This window comes from Protopterus annectens, chromosome 6.part1 (assembly GCF_019279795.1).
Source record: "Protopterus annectens isolate FY-2018-M chromosome 6.part1, PAN1.0, whole genome shotgun sequence".
NCBI lineage: Eukaryota > Metazoa > Chordata > Ceratodontiformes > Protopteridae > Protopterus > Protopterus annectens.
In genome coordinates this window covers 362,503,790-362,523,618 of record NC_056738.1, presented here as the reverse complement: position 1 = coordinate 362,523,618, position 19,829 = coordinate 362,503,790, and positions in this window count along the sequence as shown.

Genomic DNA, 19,829 nt, shown 5'->3' with positions numbered 1-19,829 from the left:
ATTTTTGGTTTGTTCCTCATAACATTTATGGTTTTCTGGCAAATCATTTAGGAATGAAGTCACTAAATAATGACAGTCATTGAGTTTCAGACGTCATAACCTTCAGAAAAATGCATGCTAAAGCAAGACCTGTTATTCTGTCAACTGTCTTAAGTTTATACAAGAGCAATTTTTAGTACTGTTTGTATGTTCCCCCAATATATTTGGCCTTGTCCAGATTTCCTGCATTAAGAGGTTGAGAGGTATGTGCAAATCAATCACTTTATAGAATTAGGAATATCCAGTCCTCTCAACTGTCCCCAATTTTGACTCAAAATGTTGCTTTCCCCTTAGTAATCCCTCCTCAAAATGGCAATTTTGGGAAAAAACGTGGAGGGTTTACAATTGTAAGTAACTGTAATGATCAGAGTTATATATTACATCTGAAGTAGTTAACTTCATTTGTCCATCAACCTGTGGGTATCGGATCCATATCAGATTCGAGCCAGCAGCTTCAAACAGCTAAGATCCGAGCTCCAAGCTCCTCCCTCCTTGCCCATAATCCCCATGCTAACCCTTCCTGACCTCAGATCTCGTTTGCCGCGGTCCAGTCAGCAGCTCTGAGCGAGTTCCAGGCGTGGGTGTAGAGTGTATTCTGTGAGAAAAATCTTTCTTTTCTTCATTCTAACTGTTTAAAATTTGTGTGTGTGTTACCCCTTAGTCTACTACTATTGTTGTCCTCCCCCGTGTGTGTGAAGGCGTGTCTGCGTTGGGCCTAGTGTTTATTTTTCCTAGTCATGACTGGGGCCCCTAAAGCCTTCTTTTCTAAATGCACCGAGTGTGGCCATAAGCTCTCCCCAGCGGATAACCACACTCGGTGTGTTGTTTGCCTTGGGGTTGACCATCTCTCCTCAGGCTGCACTATTTGTGCAGCCTTCAACCCCGGGGCTTTGAGGGACAGGAGGTCGAAGTTGGTTTTGGCGGGACTGTTGCCTACGGATCCGACTTCATCCTCCTCTTCCTCCATGGTACCTGCCGTGGCAGTGTCACCTCCCATCCCTGCTCCCCTGGCCGGGACTCACCCTCCCACCGCAGGCCAGGAGGAGAGGGAAGCTAGGAGAGAGCGTAGAAAGGAGAAACACCACAAGCGACGGGCCGAGTCTTACTCCTCGGCCCCGCCGGCCAAGCAAGCGGCTTCTCCCAAAGCCTCCGGGCCTTTTCCTTCCCGGCTCCATTCACCCCGTTTTTCTCCAGAGCCGGAGGAGGAGGAGACCCGGTCGCCTTCAAGGTCATCGAGGCGACACTCCCGGCCCGCCTCGGTGGCCTCTTCTAGGTCGACTAGAAGCTTGTCCGATGCAGACTTGGACCGGATGATGCGTAGGTTCCTCCAGGCTCAGCTGCAGATGGGAGTGCTCCTGCCTCCCTCCACTCCGGGGGGGAGCTCGACCCCTTTTTTCGCCCCGATTGCTCCTTCTCTGACCCACCTCCGGGGTTCGGAGCCTTCGGAGCTGGGTAGCGTTGGAGCCAGGAGAGTGTCTGCTCCGATAGTACCTCGTACTTCGGCGCTGACGGCACCCTCGAGTTTGTCGGGTCTCTTTTCGGATCCGAGCTCTCGGAGCCGAGAGGAACTGAGCTTCGGATCCGGAGGTGTCAGTGTGTCTTCGGCTCCATCTCGGTTGGAGCATACTGGCCCTTCGGATCCGATTGCTTCGGCGCCGGCTCTGATCCACACATCGGATCTGAGGGGACGGCTCTTGGATCCCAGGGAGAGCAGCTCCCCTTCGGCATTCGATGTTGTGGAGAGGGTTCTATCGAGGGATTCGAGGCCCCAGGCTTCTGCTATGGCTCCACCCTGCACTCCCTCTCAGACGGGCCTACCTTCCATCACCCGGCCCCCGGAACCGCCTGCGCCTACGTCCCAGATAGTTCCCTTAGAGGAACAAGATGTGGTTGGTGAGGCCTCTTCGGACAGCCCCCCTGAGGAGGTTCCTCACCAAATGTAAGTGCAAGAGGAGGCACTTGGATTCACCTGAGTCCTTGAAAACAGACACAGATTTAGAGGAAGGGGAAGGTTCACCAAGGTCACCCCCGAAGACGTCTCCTTCGGAGATATCATGGAAATGCTTCGAATTAGAGGGGGGTGGTCTGCCCAAAATCCTTCCTCTGATGAGTCTGTGTTTCTGGAGGCGTTTGACGCAGGCCCATCTACCTCTTGGTTGTCCCCTCCCGCCGACCCCCTGGAAGACCTGATTACTACCAGGGCATGGAAGGAGCCGGACACTGTGGAGCCCATTCCCAAGAGGCCTGATAAAATTCTTAGTCCCCCTTCCGATAAGACGTGTTGGAGCAAGGGTGCTCCTGTAGATGCCATGTTAGTGGTAGCTGCCACTAGAAAGGAACTGGCCCAGGAGAGTTCCTCGGTCCACCCTCCGGACAAGGAGTCTCGGACAATGGACCGTTTGGGGAAGCGGATGTTCACTTCAGCCACCTTCTCTGTAAGGTTGCTGAATTATATGGCACACGTGATACAACTCCAGCGGGATCTTATCAAAGAATATGCCGGGTCACCCCCACAGTCCATGTCGGCCGAGAATAAGAAAGTATTCTCTACCCGAATGGCCACTCTTAAATCCGTTTCCAACACCTCTATGTGGCTCCTCTCCCATGCCACGGAAGGGGCCGCTAGAGCTAGCGGAGCAGGCATTGTCTTACCATGGCATGCTTGGCTCCACCATTGTGATTTTGTAGAACCCTTCAAGGCGTCCTTCGCTAATGCCCCGTTTGGCAAGACCGTACGCGACACACTGGTCCAGAGTGAGAAAGACGGGAAGACGTTGTCTGCCGTCGGAGTCCGCTTCTCTGCTCCCCAGAGGTCCTTCTCTAGGAACCAAAAGAGACAGAAGAAGATGTGGTTCCGGAAATCTCAACAGTCCCATTTCGCTCCGGACCCCTCATACTTCAGAGGCAGAGGAGGACAGGGTGGACGCTGGCCCAGAGGCAGAGGGGGACTGAAGAATTTTGGGTCGAGAGAACCTTTTTCTGATTGGTCCGCGCAGCAACCCTGAAGGGTTACCCGACTGATCCACTCTGGAGGCAGTCGGGGGGGCGTTTCTCGAGGCACCTAGCAATGTGGGAGTCCATCACAACAGATCGCTGGGTGCTTCGGATCATATCCAGAGGTTACAAGATTCCCTTTCTCAGTCTTCCTTCCAAACCCCGGAGCCTCCCTGATGTCCCACCCAATCAAAGGGAGGCAGCAGCCACAGAAATTCTCCAGCTGCTAGAAAAAAGAGCAATCCAGCACGTCCCCCCAGACCAATCCAGATCAGGCTTTTACTCCAGGTTCTTTTTGGTGCCAAAAAAGACGGGGGACTTAAGACCAATCCTCCACCTATCCTTTCTAAACCTATCAGTGGCCAAAGAGAAGTTTCGGATGGTCACCATTCAATCCATTCTCCCACTCCTGCAGGAGAACGACTGGATGTGCTCCATAGACCTCAAGGACGCGTACTACCACATTCTGATGGGCAGGCGATCCAGAAGGTTTCTCCGCTTCCGGCTAGGAGCCAGCCACTACCAGTTCAGGGTCCTTCCCTTTGGTCTCACCACAGCCCCCAGGGTGTTCATCAAAGTATTAGCAGTGGTAGCGGCCCACCTGAGACTTCAGGGAATACAGGTCTTTCTGTACCTAGACTGGCTCCTGTCCGCCCCCACCAGGCATCTGCTGTGCTCAGCCAGAGATTATTTCCTCAATTTGGCCTCCCGACTGGGAATCACAAGCATTATCAAAAAATCTTCACTTCAACCAACCTAGGTCTTAGACTTCATTGGAGCCAGATTAAACACGAACCTTTTGCAAGTCTTTTTGACTCCAGACCGGCTTTGGACCCTGAAGCACCACATGCTAGCCCTTCTAAACTACCCGGCTCCTCCAGCGGAATTGGTCCTGAGGGCTCTAGGCTCCATGGCGGCAACTATCAACCTGCTACCCTTAGCGCGCTTGAACATGAGGGTACTACAATGGACCTTACAGGCTCAGTGGTCCATCCTGCAACATCCACTGAGTTCACCCATTCCCCTCAGCAGGGTTTGCAAGAAAGCAATATTCTGGTGGCTCCAGTCTCCGGACCTCCATAAAGGGTGCCCCTTCTCTATGTCCCCCCCCCTCTAACCACAGTGACCACGGACACTTCTTGCCTTGGGTGGGGGGGGCACTGTATGGGCAGAACCGTCCAAGGCATGTGGACCCAATCAGAGACCTTGTTGCACATCAATGTCCTAGAGATGAGAGCGGTGCTTCTTGCGTTGCAAGCACTCCAAGCCCTTCTTCCCGTGGCGACTATTGCAATTCAGACAGACAACATGTCAGTCGTCTGGTATATCAACAAACAAGGGGGAACCGGATCCTACCCACTTTGTCGAGAGGCCATGAGAGTTTGGGAATGGGCGATCTCCACCAACCGCTTTCTCATAGCAACGCACATTCCGGGCCGGTCGAACATCTTGGCAGACAGGTTGAGTCAAACCATCCTTTCACCGTACGAGTGGTCTCTGAACCCAAGAGTGGTGAAGCAAATCCTGGGGTCAACCTTGCTGCGATCTCTTCGCGTCTCCTTCGAACGCAAAGTGCAGCGACTACTTTGCTCTCATTCTCCCACCAGGGGAATCCCCCAGAGACGCTCTGGTGCATGTTTGGCCATCTGGTCTACTGTATGCTTATCCACCTCTTCCGCTACTGCTAAAATTCTTGCAGAAAGCACGTCGGTTGGGGAGCAGAGTGATCCTCATAGCCCCATTCAGGCCTTGTCAAGCGTGGTTCCCTTGTCTATCGTCTCACCTAGTAAATCCCCCATGGGTTCTAGATCCCACTCCGGATCTGATCTCTCACCCACTAGGGTTGACAACCCCGAACCTGGACAACCTCAAGCTCACAGCTTGGTTGATCCAGTTCCAGTGATAGCTGTCAAGGCTATTTTAGTAGCCGCTCATAAGCCTTCCACGAGAAAGGTTTATAATAGCAAATGGAAACATTTTTCAATTTGGACGGAGCACAGAAACTTAGATCCCTTTACAGCTCCTTTACCAGCAGTGCTAGAATTCTTATCAACCTTATTCGACCAGGGTGCTAGCTCCTGTACGGTCAAAGTCCAGTTAGCTGCAATCTCCCACTATCATGTGGGAAGTGATGTCGGCCCCCTGGCCTCTTCCAAATTATGTAAGACCTTTCTAAAAGGCACTTTCCTCTTGAGACCTCCTGTTAAATATCCAGTTCCTCCATGGGATTTAACTCTTGTTCTCCAGTCTCTGACAGCTCCCCTCTTTGAAACCTGCAGCCTCAGTGGATCTAAAATTCTTATCTTGGAAGACGGCCTTTCTTATTGCCATCACTTCGGCCAGAAGGGTTTCGGAACTTCAAGCCCTTTGCGCCAAACCGCCATACTTGGTTTTTCATAAAGATAGATTTTCCCTCAGGACCAATCCTTCCTTTTTGCCCAAGGTCGCATTGGAACCCAACATCAACCAATCCATTAATTTACCAGTATTCTTTCCAAATTACCAGAACAAAGGTGAATATAAGTTACATTCCCTGGTAGTGCACAGGCAATTAAGGTTTTACCTGCACAGGACCACTGGTCACAGGAAATCTGATCAACTCTTTGTATCCTTTGCAAAACCCTCTTTGGGAAAACAAGTATCAAAAGTTACATTGTCCAAATGGATTTCCCAATGTATCCTGCTTGCATATCAAAGTTCTGGTTGACCTGAACCTGAAGGAGTTCACGCCCATTCTACTCGATCAATTTCTACCTCTGCTGCTTTTTGGTCCAGAGTTTCCTTGGATGACATTTGTTCAGCAGCCACTTGGGCTTCATCTCATACATTCATTAACCATTACAAGTTGGACATAATTTCCAGAGGGAGAGCATCCTTGGGCTCTGCAGTGCTCCGGAATATCTTTCCATGAGGACCTCCCAAGGTTTGTGTAGCTGGGGACTCTGTCCCACAGCATGATGGACAAATGAAGTTAACTACTTCAGATAAAGAAGTTATGTACTCACCATAACATTCCATCTGAGTAGGTAATCTTCATTTGTCAGCAACCGACCCTCCCTCCTTCCCCCTAACCTATAGTGCATACTAGAAGGATTCCTTGCCCTTTGTTTCCAGATAACCTTAGGTTAGGATTTGCAGGTGATCCTTGTGTTGTAATACTCTGTGTTACTAAGCAAACTCGATCTGAGGTCAGGAAGGGTTAGCAGGGGATTATGGGTAAGGGGGAGGAGTTTGGAGCTCAGATCTTAGCTGTTTGAAGCTGCCGTCTCGGATCCGATATGGATCCAATACCCACAGGTTGCTGACAAATGAAGATTACCTACTCAGATGGAACGTTATGGTGAATACATAACTTCTTTTTTGATTTCAGAAATGCATGTAGACTCTCTTAATTTGTAAGCTGCTCAAGTTAACAGTACTAATATTAAAATGGTGTCCCTTCTTAGACAGGTTCCCAGCTGTATTGTGTGGCAATTTTATATTTTTGCATCACATTTTTGGTCCGTTTTTCATAAAATTGTGGTTTTCTGGCAAATTAGTAGCAAATCATTAACGACTGAAGTTAGAAAATAATGGCAGACATTTGAGTTTCAGATTTCATACCCTTCAGAAAATTCATACTAATGCAGGACCTACTACTATTCTATTATCTTTCTAAGTTTATAAGAGCAATATTTAAAAATTGTCCTTATTTTTGGGCCTGTGTCCCACTTCTCTGTATGGCTTTGTCCAGATTTCTTGCTCTGAGGTTGAGAGGTAAGAGTGTCAGAGCCATCACCGTCAGCCAGAGACATTTCAAATTGTGACATACTTGTTGCACCCCACTCCCCCATGTAGTGACTCTGGATGTGTCCAAGCAAGGCATTGAGCAGTTATGCAGTGTAAGTGTGCAGAGTATTCCCCCATCCAAGGTAGACACAAGTACGACAGTGGCTTTTCATTTGTCCTTGATTTTGCAGAATGTTCTGTTTTTCTGTCATATTTTCTACTGTTAATTTTTGCTTCTTATTATTCAGAAAATACATGCTGTCGCAGTGCCCTGTTGCTCTGTGTTTAAGTAGCAATGCTTTCATGACCATCAGGTAAGCTTGTCAGAGATTGTAAGATGCAGTAAGCTTTAATAAGCATACTGTTAAAGAATTACCAACATTGAAAGCCTTTTTGATAACGTATAAGCCTTAGGTATTGAAATGCATATGACAGTATTTGTAATAAAGGACAGGATTACAGTATTTTCAAAAGCTCATTACATTTGTTGGAGACTTGCAGTCATCTTTGCAGCCTTTATCAGAAAACTAAACAGAATGTCACTCTATCATGTGTGGTCCATAACTTGTGCAGTAATCCTTTAAGCAATTTATCTTGAACTTGTTTCTTGTTCGCTGTTCATTTTTTACTTTGATCATGTCTTTCCCATGAAACAAGTAGATAGTTGTTGTCAGGCAGCAGGTCTTTTTTGGATAAGAAACATTTTTACAAGTGGGGGTATCACAGAGATTGTTATTTTCAGCATGTTACTTGGTAATTTCATAAAGCTGAATATAAATTATAATTAGAATTGCAGTGCAAGAAGTGGTTTGAGATGAATGCTGCTTGTTTTTTTGTTTTTTTTACTTGATTTTGACTGGCATTCCAGTAATGTATTTAAAAAGTAATTTATTTTTCATGTCTCACAACCTTTGTGTTTCCATCTAGATATTAAGTAAGCTGTCATGTAGCCAATGCATTGAAATATTTTTTTCTTCTACACATTATTTTGTCTTGATTGGACTCTCGTCTCTCGTAATGATGGTTTGGCACCCGAGGCAGTGTATTTAATTACAGTTCCAGTTGTGGTTTTGAGCATAGCTCCACCCCTTTCTAGTTGGCCACACCCCTTCCCATTGGCCACACCTATTCAGCTGTTTCCTGCAGCCCCCCCTTTAATTTGAAGTCACCAGCCACCACTGTACTTGTGACTCCTGTTTGCCCCATTCAGCATTGGTTCCCCCCTTTTCTTTCACCTGGCAGGGACAGTCGTAAGTTGCATCACAGGATGGACATGCTCACACAGCACAAGGACTCTGTAATTTATCCAAATCTCCAAACTCTAAACTTAACAGTTTGGATGATAGAATTTTAATTGCATTCAGGCACAGGTTTCTAGAGGGTGTGCTACAGGGTTAGAGGAGACTAGAAATCCTGTTACAAGAAAGTCTTATATTTTCAGATAGAAGAAATAGGTACCTTATGAAATGGATGTCACTGACATTTCTTTCTTATTTGTGTGAGCTGCTCAATTCTGGAATGGCATCTTCATCTATCAAAGCATATTTGCCAGCCATCTCTGTCTGCATACCTGCCCTTAGACCCACTGCTTCACATTTTGAGGTTAAACAGTTTTTGAAAGGCATCCTACACATTAGATCTTGAAGAACAGCTATTCTTCTTCCTTGGAATAGAAATTATGTCTTAAAATACTGACCCTTGCTCCTTTTGAATTTGCTGCTTCCTTGTCTCTTCTATATTTGAAAGACTTTTTTGGCTTACATCTCTGACCTCAGCAAAGAGGGAGTCATATCTGCAGGCATTAATGGGCTTTCCTCTTTTTCCCATCTTCCACAAATACACGGTAAACCATAGAACCACCCCTTCTGTTATGTCAAAGATGGTCAATGAGGTTTCCTTGAATCAGTTCATCCGCCATTTTATCTTGTTTCCATCTCCTCAAAACCAAGATGTAAGACCCCTGTAGTCTTTTACATTAACAAAATATAAAAAGCCAAAGCAAAAACTAACTCAAAATACTTTTAATAATAAAACACACTCAGTTTGCACTTTCATCCCAAACAACTTCATCATACTGAATGCAAGAAAATAATAAATCCATTTCTATAACAATTTAAAGGCTATGTAACTAAAAATAAATCAGTGTTTGAAAATTTTAGTCTTTAGTCTGTAGCTTTAATATTAATGATCTCATTAATACTCGGAGGAGTACTTGCCAAAATATTCCCTGCTATCTAGTAGATCTATATTGTCATCTTCAAAATTAACTGAAGCAAAATCTAATACTGAAACTAAAAATTTGCTTTGCTTACAATTATTAACATGAGCAACAAAAATATGTTGCAAACTTCTGCTGATTCTGCCAATATAAAAAGCAAAACAAAACGAACAGATAAGACAATAAATAATATTTTTGGGCAAACTGAAAAAAATGGAGAAAAGTACATGATGTTATGTGATCCTATCTCGCCTACATTCTGACTGATGGGTTCGGAGCCGATCCCTCGGCTCCGACTCGGCACGCTTATGCCAAAGAGCGAAGTCTCTTATTGGCTGAGCTTACTATATCCCAGGATGCACCACTACCAGTCCCCCAGATCTCGTTTGCCGCTTCCCTGCGAAGACGTGGTCTCGAGCTGGCTGGGCTGAGTAGTTATTATTAACTAACTTTTCTGTCAGTTTTTTGCTGTTTTTTGTCACAAAAGCTGTTTTAACGGCTAACGCTCTTATTGTGTGTGTTTGGATTGTGAAAACTTGTTGTGTGTGATTGGGTTGAGTTTGATTTCGCCCCTTCATCCAGGGCCTTCCGGTCTGTCAACCCTTTTAAAACTTTACAGGGTTTCAGAGTTCCCTGTCATTTACAGGAAGTGTTTGCTAAGCTATAACTGTAAGCCTATTTTTTAGGTTTGTCATCAGTAAATCTATAGTTGTTTACTTTCCTGTCAAAGTTACTGGAATTGTTTAATATAATGTCTCAAACTCCTAGGCCTTCGGGCTTTAAAAATGTTCAAATGTGGTTTCAAAATGTCTATCACAGACGATCATTCGCTCTGTGTATATTGTTTAGGGGCAAAACACTTGCAGGAGTCATGCAGCGTATGTCACGCTTTTTCCTCAAGGGTCCTCCAGGAGAGGAAAAATAAATTGATTCTTAAGGGGTTAATTAAACCTTCCTTAGAAGAAGCCTTGGCATCCTCTCCTTCTCCGGCTAAAAAGAAAAGGGCGTCGGTTCCGACCAGTCCGTCGGGTCCGACCGCCAAGAGACATAGGCAGGCCTCTCCTTCGGCTCCAAAGACTTCGGAGCCGAGGTCGGAACGGTCTGCCTCGATGCCACCAGTATCGACTCCTCTGGCTTCGGAGCCGATGGCTGGGGCATCGAGAGGCGGGTCACCTTCGTCGGCTCCGCTGCTCTCGGAGCCGACAAGGGTCGCCCACTCAGACACTTCCTCCTCGGCGCCGAAGTCCACCTCGGCACCGATGGAATCTGGTGTGTATTCCCTCGGCGCCGATACTCATCGAGTCGCCTCGGAGCCGGTCCCCTAGCCCTTTGGGGCCGATGGAGATGCCGTCTCGAACCCGTTCTGTTTCCTCTCGGTCTTCGAGAATGTCAGATTCTGATATAGACAGGGTGCTCCAAAGACTGTTCCAGTCCCCAGTCTTCCAAAAATTTGTTTCGGTTCCGACCCAGTTGGCTTCGGAGCCGATGACCTTGGCCCACCCCATTGCCATTCCTCCTCCGACTGCTTCGGCTCCGTCGGAGCAGGTGCTGTTGGAGCCGGTGGAGATCTCAGAGTCGGCTCCGACCCTTACTCCAACCCGGCCTTCGGGTCCGAGTTTGGTACGCTGGACTTCTTCGGCTGGACCCGGGGTGATGTTTGGGACCTATGCTTTCGGTTCCGAGCCTCCCCCTCGGTGCTTCGGCTGCGGGACTTCCGTCGGCTATCACGGCTCCGGAGACCGGACACTCCCAGGATTCTGGGGGTCCGGCTTTCGGGGCCATGAGGAGTGCCTTGGCCAAGTCCTCTTCGCCATCTCTCCGGCTTTACCGCACCTTCCTGGGCGTGGAGACTGGGTCTTTGGCAGTTCCCTGTCCGTAGCCAGCGGAGCCCCGAGGCCTGAGGTTACCCCAGTGGGGTTCCCTCCTCCTGAGGGTTCTTCGAGTTGTCGTTGGAGGAACGCCCAAGGGAGAGATCGTGCAAGAGGAAGGACGTGGACTCGCCCGAGGCTAGTACATCAGACACTGATATGGATGATGCAGAGGGGTCCCAGTCGTCCTCGGATGATGTCTCATTTGCAGACATCTTAGAGATCCTCAAACAACGAGGCGGCTGGATATCCAAACCCCCCTCTGCGGACGAGTCAGTGCTCCTCAAGGCCTTTGGGGCTCAGCCCTCCGCCTCCTGGGTGTCTCCGCCCTTCGACGAGCTTCTGGATTTAGTTTGTCGAAGGGCGTGGGAACATCCAGATACCGTGGAACCAGTCCCTTCTCGTCCAAATAAATTTTTGTCTGCTCCCCCCGAGAAGGAGTTCCTTACTAAAGGCGTGGCTGTAGATGCCATGGTGGTGGCATCTGCTACACAACAGGACGTGGCAGAGGCTTCAACGTCCGTCCATCCTCCTAATAAGGAGTCTAGGAGTATGGACAGGTACGGGAAGCGCACCCTGACTTCAGCGGCCTTTACTTTAAGGTCTCTGAATTATTTGGCACATTTTACCAGGCTTCAGAGGGATCTGGTCAAGGAGTTGTCAGATTCCTCTCGGTAACCTACCAGAGCAGCTAGCCCAGTCGGTTAGCTCTCAGTTGGCTATCCTTACGCCAATTTCTAACTCGTCCATGAGGCTCATTTCCTATGCGGCCGAAGGGCGGTAGAGCGGCAGGCACAGGCGTGGCTCACGTGAGACAAGCCTGGCTCCGCTTGTGTCAATTTCGGAGGCCTTCAAGTCTTCCTTCGCCGACGCTCCCTTTGATGGGTCCTCATTGTTTGGACCCAAGGTGAAAGACACCCTTACCCGCTGTGAGCAAGAGGGAAAAACTTTATCTGCCGTAGGTGCCCGTTATTCCACTCCCTGTCGGCCTTACCCCAAGGCTAAAGGAGGGGGGAAAATGTGGTTCCACAAATCTCGCAAGTTTTTCTCCCAACAGCAGGAAGATTCCCCGTCCAGAGGCAGAGGACGGGGAAATTTTTCAGGGAGACGCCGTCCCAGAGGCGGCAGAGGGCCCCGCAATTCTGGAGACCGCGAGTCCTTTCGTGGCTCTTCAGCCTCCCACACGTCATGAGGGATTGCCCGGCTGTGCTGCTCCGGAGCCAGTCGGGTGTCATTTTGCCAAGCACCTAAAAGCCTGGGAGTCAATCACTCAGGACAGATGGGTGCTTCGGATCATTGCCGGAGGTTACGCCATCCCATTCACATACTCACCCCCACCGTCCAAAAGAATCCCGGACCCACCACCCAGTCAAAGGGAAATAGCAGCCGCAGAAGCTTTAAAGCTGCTAGAAAAAGGAGTCATCCAACCGGTCCCCACAGACCAGATCGGATCAGGAAATTACTCCAGGTTCTTTTTAGTGCCAAAAAAGACAGGGGACCTGAGGCCAATATTGGATCTCAGCAGACTGAACCAATCCGTCACGAAATCCAAATTCCGAATGGTCACGTTACAATCCATTCTCCCATTGTTGGAGAAGGATGTTTGGATGTGCTCCATAGACCTCAAGGACGCCTATTATCACATACCGATACATCAGGCGTCCAGAAGGTATCTGCGCTTCAGCCTGGGAGTCAGTCATTACCAATTTTGCGCTCTGCCCTTTGGTCTCACCACAGCCCCCAGGGTGTTCACCAAGTGTTTGGCAGTAGTGACGGCTCACCTGAGAAGTCTTGGATCCCAAGTGTTTCCCTACCTCGACGACTGGCTCCTGACTGCCACCACCAGGCATCTACTAATGGACAACCTCAAAGCCACCATCTCCCTGGGTGTTTCCCTGGGGATTACATTCAATTGGTCAAAGTCTGTCTTGCTGCCCTCTCAACGCATAAAGTTTATAGGAGCAGAGATAGACTCAAGATTGATGCGCGTCTTTCTTCCTGCCGAAAGGATCCGAACTTTACAGGGCCAAGTTCAGGCTCTGATCTCGAGATCCAAAGCCCCAGCCAGGATGGTTCTACAGGTTTTAGGCTCAATGTCTGCCACGGTTCTTTTAGTTCCTCTAGCAAGATTACACATGAGGATTCTTCAGTGGCTCTTGTCAACTCAATGGTCCTTTCAGGATCTTCCCTCAATCATCACATCATGATTACGGAAATATGCAAAAGGGACCTCGCTGGTGGCTTCAGACATCCAACTTGGATCAAGGAAAACCCTTTGTTCTCCCCTCTCCAGTGGTTACCCTGACGACAGATGCCTCCCAGATAGGGTGGGGGGGGCATTGTCTGGGCAGGCTAGTTCAGGGCTCCTGGCTTCCAGACGAAGCTCTTCTCCACATCAATGTGTTGGAGATGAGGGCTGTACTTCTATCCCTACAAGCCTTACACAAGTTTCTTCCTCAGGGCACCATCGCCATCCACACAGACAACATGTCGGTGGTTTGGTATCTGAACAAACAAGGAGGGACCAGATCATACCCCCTTTGCAGAGAGGCCATGAGAGTGTGGGAATGGGCTGTAGCTACCAACCGCTTCTTGGTAGCGACCCACATCCCGGGAAAGTCAAATGTATTGGCAGACAAATTAAGCAGGACAATTCTCTCTCCTCACGAGTGGTCTCTAAACCACACAGTAGCAGCCCAGGTTTTCAAGAGATGGGGGACGCCGTGCTGCGACCTATTTGCAACTCCACAAAACACCAAGTGCCAAAGGTTCTTCTCCTTGATCCCACATCAGGGAGTACCAGCCATGGATGCTCTACAACAACCTTGGCCAACAGGGCTACTTTATGCCTTTCCTCCAATTCCACTTCTTCCCAAAGTTATTCAAAAAGCTTCTCAACTGGGGTCTTCAATGATTCTGATTGCCCCATACTGGCCTCGTCAGATATGGTTTCCTTACCTGAAGAAGCATGCAGTGGACGATCCGTGGACCTTAGACCTAATTCCGGACTTGCTAATCCATCAGTCGGGACATCGGCATCAATCCCTGCAATCTTTGAAATTGACAGCTTGGCTCCTCCACTTCCGACCTTAGTTAGAAGGCACACACTAGACCCGGAAGTTGTTCACATTTTATCTTCGGCCCACAAACCCACCACTAACAAATTGTACCTCAGTAAGAGGAAGAGGTTTGCTATCTGGGCTCAACTCAAGGGTTTAGACCCTATCACTGCTCCTGTCCCAGAGGTTTTGAAATTCTTAACATCCCTGTTTAATCAGGGATCTTCTGTCTCAACTATTAAAGTCCAACTAGCGGCTATCTCTAAATTCCACGAATCCATGGATCCTCCTTGATGAGCAGCAGACTATGCAAAACTTTCATTAAAGGTGCGAGCCTATTAAGACCACCAATTTTTCATCATGCACCTCCGTGGGATCTTGATTTGGTGCTTGGCATTAACATCTCCCCTTCGAACCGGCTGCTACATGCGAGTTAAAATATCTGTCTTGGAAAACTGCATTCTTAGTTGCAATTACTTCTGCAAGAAGAGTTTCAGAGCTTCAAGCCCTGTCTATTAAGCCACCATACTTGATTTTCCACAAGGATAGAGTATCACTTAGGCCTAATCCATCCTTTGTCCCAAAGGTCTGTTCTAGTTTCTGTCTCCAACAATCTCTAGAGCTACCAGTTTTCTTTCCAAATTCTCCAATGAAGCAGAATACACTCTCCATAAATTGGATGTTCACAGGCAATTACGCTTCTATTTAGACAGGACTCAGCAACTTCGTAAGTCAGACCAGTTGTTTGTGTCCTTCTCAGATAATAAATTGGGCCAAACCATCACAAAAGCTACTATCTCAAAATGGATCAGAGATTGCATAACTAAGGCTTATTCTTCTTCTTGAATAAGCAACTTACAACATCTATCAAAGCTCATTCTACCAGAGCTATGGCTACTTCTATAGCTTTTCATTCTAAGCTAGCTATATCGGAAATTTGTGCTGCGGCTACTTGGTCCAACCCGCACACTTTCATTTCCCACTACAAATTGGATGTGGCATCTAAAGGACGAGCATCATTTGGTTCCACGGTACTCAAGAGTGTTTTCCAGTGAGCCACCCAGGATTCAGGTGCTAGGGACGCTGTCCCATCAGTCAGAATGTAGGCGAGATAGGATCACATAACATCTTTTAGTTATGTACTCACCATAACTTCAGATGTTTGGGATCCATCTCGCCTACATTCCTAATACCCACCCTCCTTCCCCCTGCCTTGGAGATCAGAAGAGATTGAACGGTTTTGAGTTCTACTGTTTTTATCTTATTTCATCTGACGATGTTATATAAGCAGGGTATGTATGTGTGCATGTATGCGGACAAACTAGATCTGGGGGACTGGTAGTGGTGCATCCTGGGATATAGTAAGCTCAGCCAATAAGAGACTTCGCTCTTTGGCATAAGCGTGCCGAGTCGGAGCCGAGGGATCGGCTCCGAACCCATCAGTCAGAATGTAGGCGAGATGGATCCCAAACATCTGAAGTTATGGTGAGTACATAACTAAAAGTTCTTCCATATCACTGTTGCAGTATTCTTTACTATAGGAATCTCCTGCCTAGGAAAGCCTAATGTTCAGCCAGTATATCAAAGCCTTATGATCTTGTATGCACCATATGTCACATGTATGCTCCCCGAACAGGGATAGGGCATAGAGGTGATGTACACATCCAATTACCCAGAACTTCTTTGCTACCAGTCTGAACACCATTATTACTCATCAGTTGGAACACCTTGTTGCTGTGCTGAGTACCTAGCCATCAGATAAGTGCCCAGTTGGGGTCATTTTTTTATATCCTTTGGTCTTGTCTTTTATTTTGCTTGTCTAGAGTCCATGTTATCCAAGATGGGAAAATGTCAGTGTGACAGGCAGATTCCCCATAAGGATCATCATGAACAGTGTCTGTTTTGTTTGGTGCTTCCCACAACCATACCTCTTGTAGTATCTGTAAGGCATTTGTGCCTAAGCCACTCAGAAGCTGTTTGTCTTCCTTGGTCATTTATCTTAAAAAACAATGTCTTAAACAGTTGGCTCAGGGTAGCATTGCAGAATCCATTTACCCTGAGGGTTTACTATTGAAATTGCGATCGTCCATCGTCAAATGTACACACTGTCGACTCCTTTATGCGAAAGCTGTTATGCCGAGTCCTCAAGATATCGAACTACAACACCGAACGTCGACATTTCCGACCGCTACACCACAAAACAAGTGCTACCATGGGTCCAACGGGGGGCGAGATTTTGCATTTTGAAATATCGGTGTTCGACATCCCAACAGTCGCTGTTCAGAGTTCGCGGTAGTGGTTTCGACGATGGGCGATCGCAGTTTCGATAGTAAACCTACCCTGAGATACTCCCGCTAAGTAAGAAGAAGGCCAAGAAGTCTCTGCTAGTTTCTTTAGCTGTCCAGCCTCCACCAGACATCCCTGTAGAAGCAGGTGATAGCTCTGTAGGCTGTACAGTGTCTACATTTGATTCCTCTGCCACAATCCTTTGGGAGGCTGGCATGGATCCGCCTTTTCTCATGTCCTCTGAGTCTTTGCAGGCATCTGCTGCAGGTCCTAGAGGGATTATGCAGATATTGATCAGGGAGGAGGTTCCATTTACTCTTACTGAACCTTGCCAAGAATCAGAAACTCTGATATTTATTAGGGCTGACGTCCCTTCCAAGAAAAGGCAAAAGATAAAGCATGTTTCAGTCTGTCTTAAGAATTCTCAGAGAAAATGACAAAAGTTTACTCAGGGTTTATTTTTTTACTTTAATGGCCCTGAAGTATCTTCAAGCGGTTTTGGTGCCTGCTTCTCCTTGGACCTCTGCCCCTTCTGAATCGCCTAGGGAACCAGATTCCTTAGATAAGAATTCAGAGTCTGATGAGGGGTCCTTGTCCTAGTCTTCACAGATGCCTTCACTTTTGTCTTTTAGTTCTAATGAGGAGGAGTCTATTAGCCCTGAGTCTCTTTTTAAGGATTGTCCATTGGAGACACAGTTGCTAGAATGATGGAATAGTTTAAATATGATTTTTCTCAAGCATCTGATATTCAGAGGAGATATTGTGAGTTGCTTCAGGTGGATGCTCCTATTTTGGCTACCTTGTGAGACACTGTCATTGCTGCTTCTAAGTCTCATGATTCTCATCTTCTTGGTCCTAAGAAACCTGATAGGTTCTATAAGGTCCCTGACGATTGTCATTTTTTATTTAAGTGTCCTTCTGCTGATCCTGCTATGGTGTCAGTCTCTTCTGGTAAACCTTCCAATCTATTGCCCTCTTCCAAAGCTTTGCCTTCTGATAAGGATAGTAGGGCAATGGAGGTGACAGGTAAGGTTTACACTGTTTCTACTTTGACCTTTATGGCTATTAATTACCAGACCCACATGACCAGATATGCTGTGGCCTTGATTGCTCAGGTTTGTCAGGTTATTTCTGACCTCCCTGATTCTAAAGGCAAATCTTCTGCCTTATCTGTTTTATGTTCTACTTCTCAAGTGGATCGCTGTTGTATAAAGTGCACCTATGATGCTGCTGATGCCTCTTCCAGGGCTACAGCTTTTGGGTCTGTCATGGGGTGTTATTCTTTGCTTTGTCTCTGGTTTTTGCTTTAGGACATTAAGGCCAAGTTGTTCGATGCTCCTTTGGATAATAAACATCTTTTTGGGACTGCTGCTGCTAACCTATTTAAGTCTCCTCAAGAAAAAGACGAAGCCTTGAAGGACTTTAAACAGATTTCTGTCTGTCCTATTCCTAAGTTCCAGAGGAATTATCCTTCTAGATCTGCTTTTGTTCACAGGCAGCCCCACCAGGCCTCCAAGAGCAGGAAGGGTGGTAGGTGAGCCTCCTCTGCTGAGGCTTCTCAGGCTTCTATGGCCCAGAAGACTCCTGTATCTGATAAGACTGCTTCTCTTTGATAGTTTGCTCCTCCTACTCTTAGACCAGGTTCCTTTGTCCCTTCACCTTTCCCTTTGTCTTCCAAATTGACTTCTCATCACTACAGACTCTTGGGATCTTTCTATCATCCCGTCAGGGTTACTAATTGGCATGGAAGTCGCTCCCTCTTTTTTTCAGGGATTCCTCAACCTCCTGTGGTGAACCAAGGAGCCATTCAGCCTGTTCCCCTTCCCAAGTGGAAAAAGGTCATTATTCCAGGATATTCCTGCTTCCTCAAAAGGAGGGAGTGTGGAGATCTATTCTGGACCTCACCCTGCTCAACACCTTTCTCAAGGTCCCCTCTTTTTGAATGCTTACTCTTCAAACCCTGTTTCCTCTTTTACTACCCCAGGCTTTTCTGGTGTCTTTGGATCTGAAGGATGCTTACATTCATATCCCTATTCAACCTCTTTTCAGGAAGGTTTTGCGTTTCTCTGTTTCTTCCTCTCATTTCCAGTTCTTTGTGTTGCTGTTTGGCCTCTCTGCTACCCCAAGGGTATTTACAAAATGCCTACTTTGATTATTTTCTGCAGGTCTCAATGTATTCAGATTTTTCCTTATCTAGATGACCTGTTGCTTCAGGCACCTTCTCTCAGTAACCTGTTACAGGATCTGGAGTTTACCTTCTCTCTTTTCAACGTCTGGGGTTCACTATCAGTTTAAAAAGCTGTCCTGACTCCCTCTCAGGATCACGTTTATATAGGATGCAGAATTCAGACAGTGGCAATGTTGGTCTCTCTTCTTCCTCCAAAAGTTTTGTAATTGACTGCCTTCTTTCAATCACTTCTTCCTCTGAGTGCCATTCCAGCCAGAGAGTTCCTTCAGGCCCTGGAATTCATGACCTCTTCTATTCCAATGTTCCCTCTTGCCAGACTGCATATGCAGAAACTTCACTGGTACCTCAAGTCAGTTTGGCTGCAGAATTGCCATCCTCTGAATTTCAGTGTACTGCAGAAGGAGTATGAATGGTGGATTCAACAGTTTGCTCTCAACCCAGGCCTGCCTTTTCAGCCTCCAGTTCCTTCCAAGAACTGATCACCAATGCCTCAAACACTGAGTGAGGAGCTTCATATGGTCACGTGAACTTTTAGAGTCTCAGGAGATAACAACTCTGATTCTGGCCCGTCAGGCTTTTTAGCGCATGTACTCTCTAGGCCCCTTGAAGCTGTACACAGACAGCACTATGGTGATCTAGTATGTTAACAAGCAGGGAAGCACAAGATCTTACCTAATCTGCAGAATAGCTATTCAGGCTTGGGAAGTGGCTCTCAATTATCATTTGATTCTTAAGGCAGTATACATTCCTTTAGAACACAGTCTAGTGGCAAGCACTTTTAGTAGGTCCAAATCACAGGCTTACGAATGGATGCTTCAGAAAAACGTGATCTGAAGTAGGGACTTCATTTGTCAGCAACCTGTGGGTCTTGGATCCGATATCGGATCCGAGCCGGCAACTTGTTTCATAGTTAATGGATCCGAGCTCCTAGCTCCTCCCCTCACCCATAATCCCCTGCCAACACTCCATGACCTCAGATCTAGTTTGCCGCGCTTGTGGATGGCTGGATTCCCTTAAGCTCTAGCAAAATCATCAGTTAAGTCTGTTTTTTAGTCAACTTTTCTCAACAGCTAAATTTAAAAAAGTGTGTAAGAGTCAGGTTCCCTGTAATTTTTATTTTTTACATAGATGTTCTTCATCTCACATTGCTGCAGTCCTTATATATGGGTAGTCCGCTGTCCTCGGTCGGCCCGAATACCAAAGTATCAGGCTGACGTCGGTCAAGGCGCTTAAAACTGACATCAGGACGTCAGGGTACAAAAGCGCATGACCGACGTCATTTCCTCAGTCTTTTTTGCCGCATGGTCCGATGCAGAAGCAGTGTTGCAAGTGCCGTTCGGCGTTCTGAAATTTTTCGAGTTCGGAGTTTCAGACCGAATCCAAGTTGGCTAAGTACCCCGTGGGGGAAT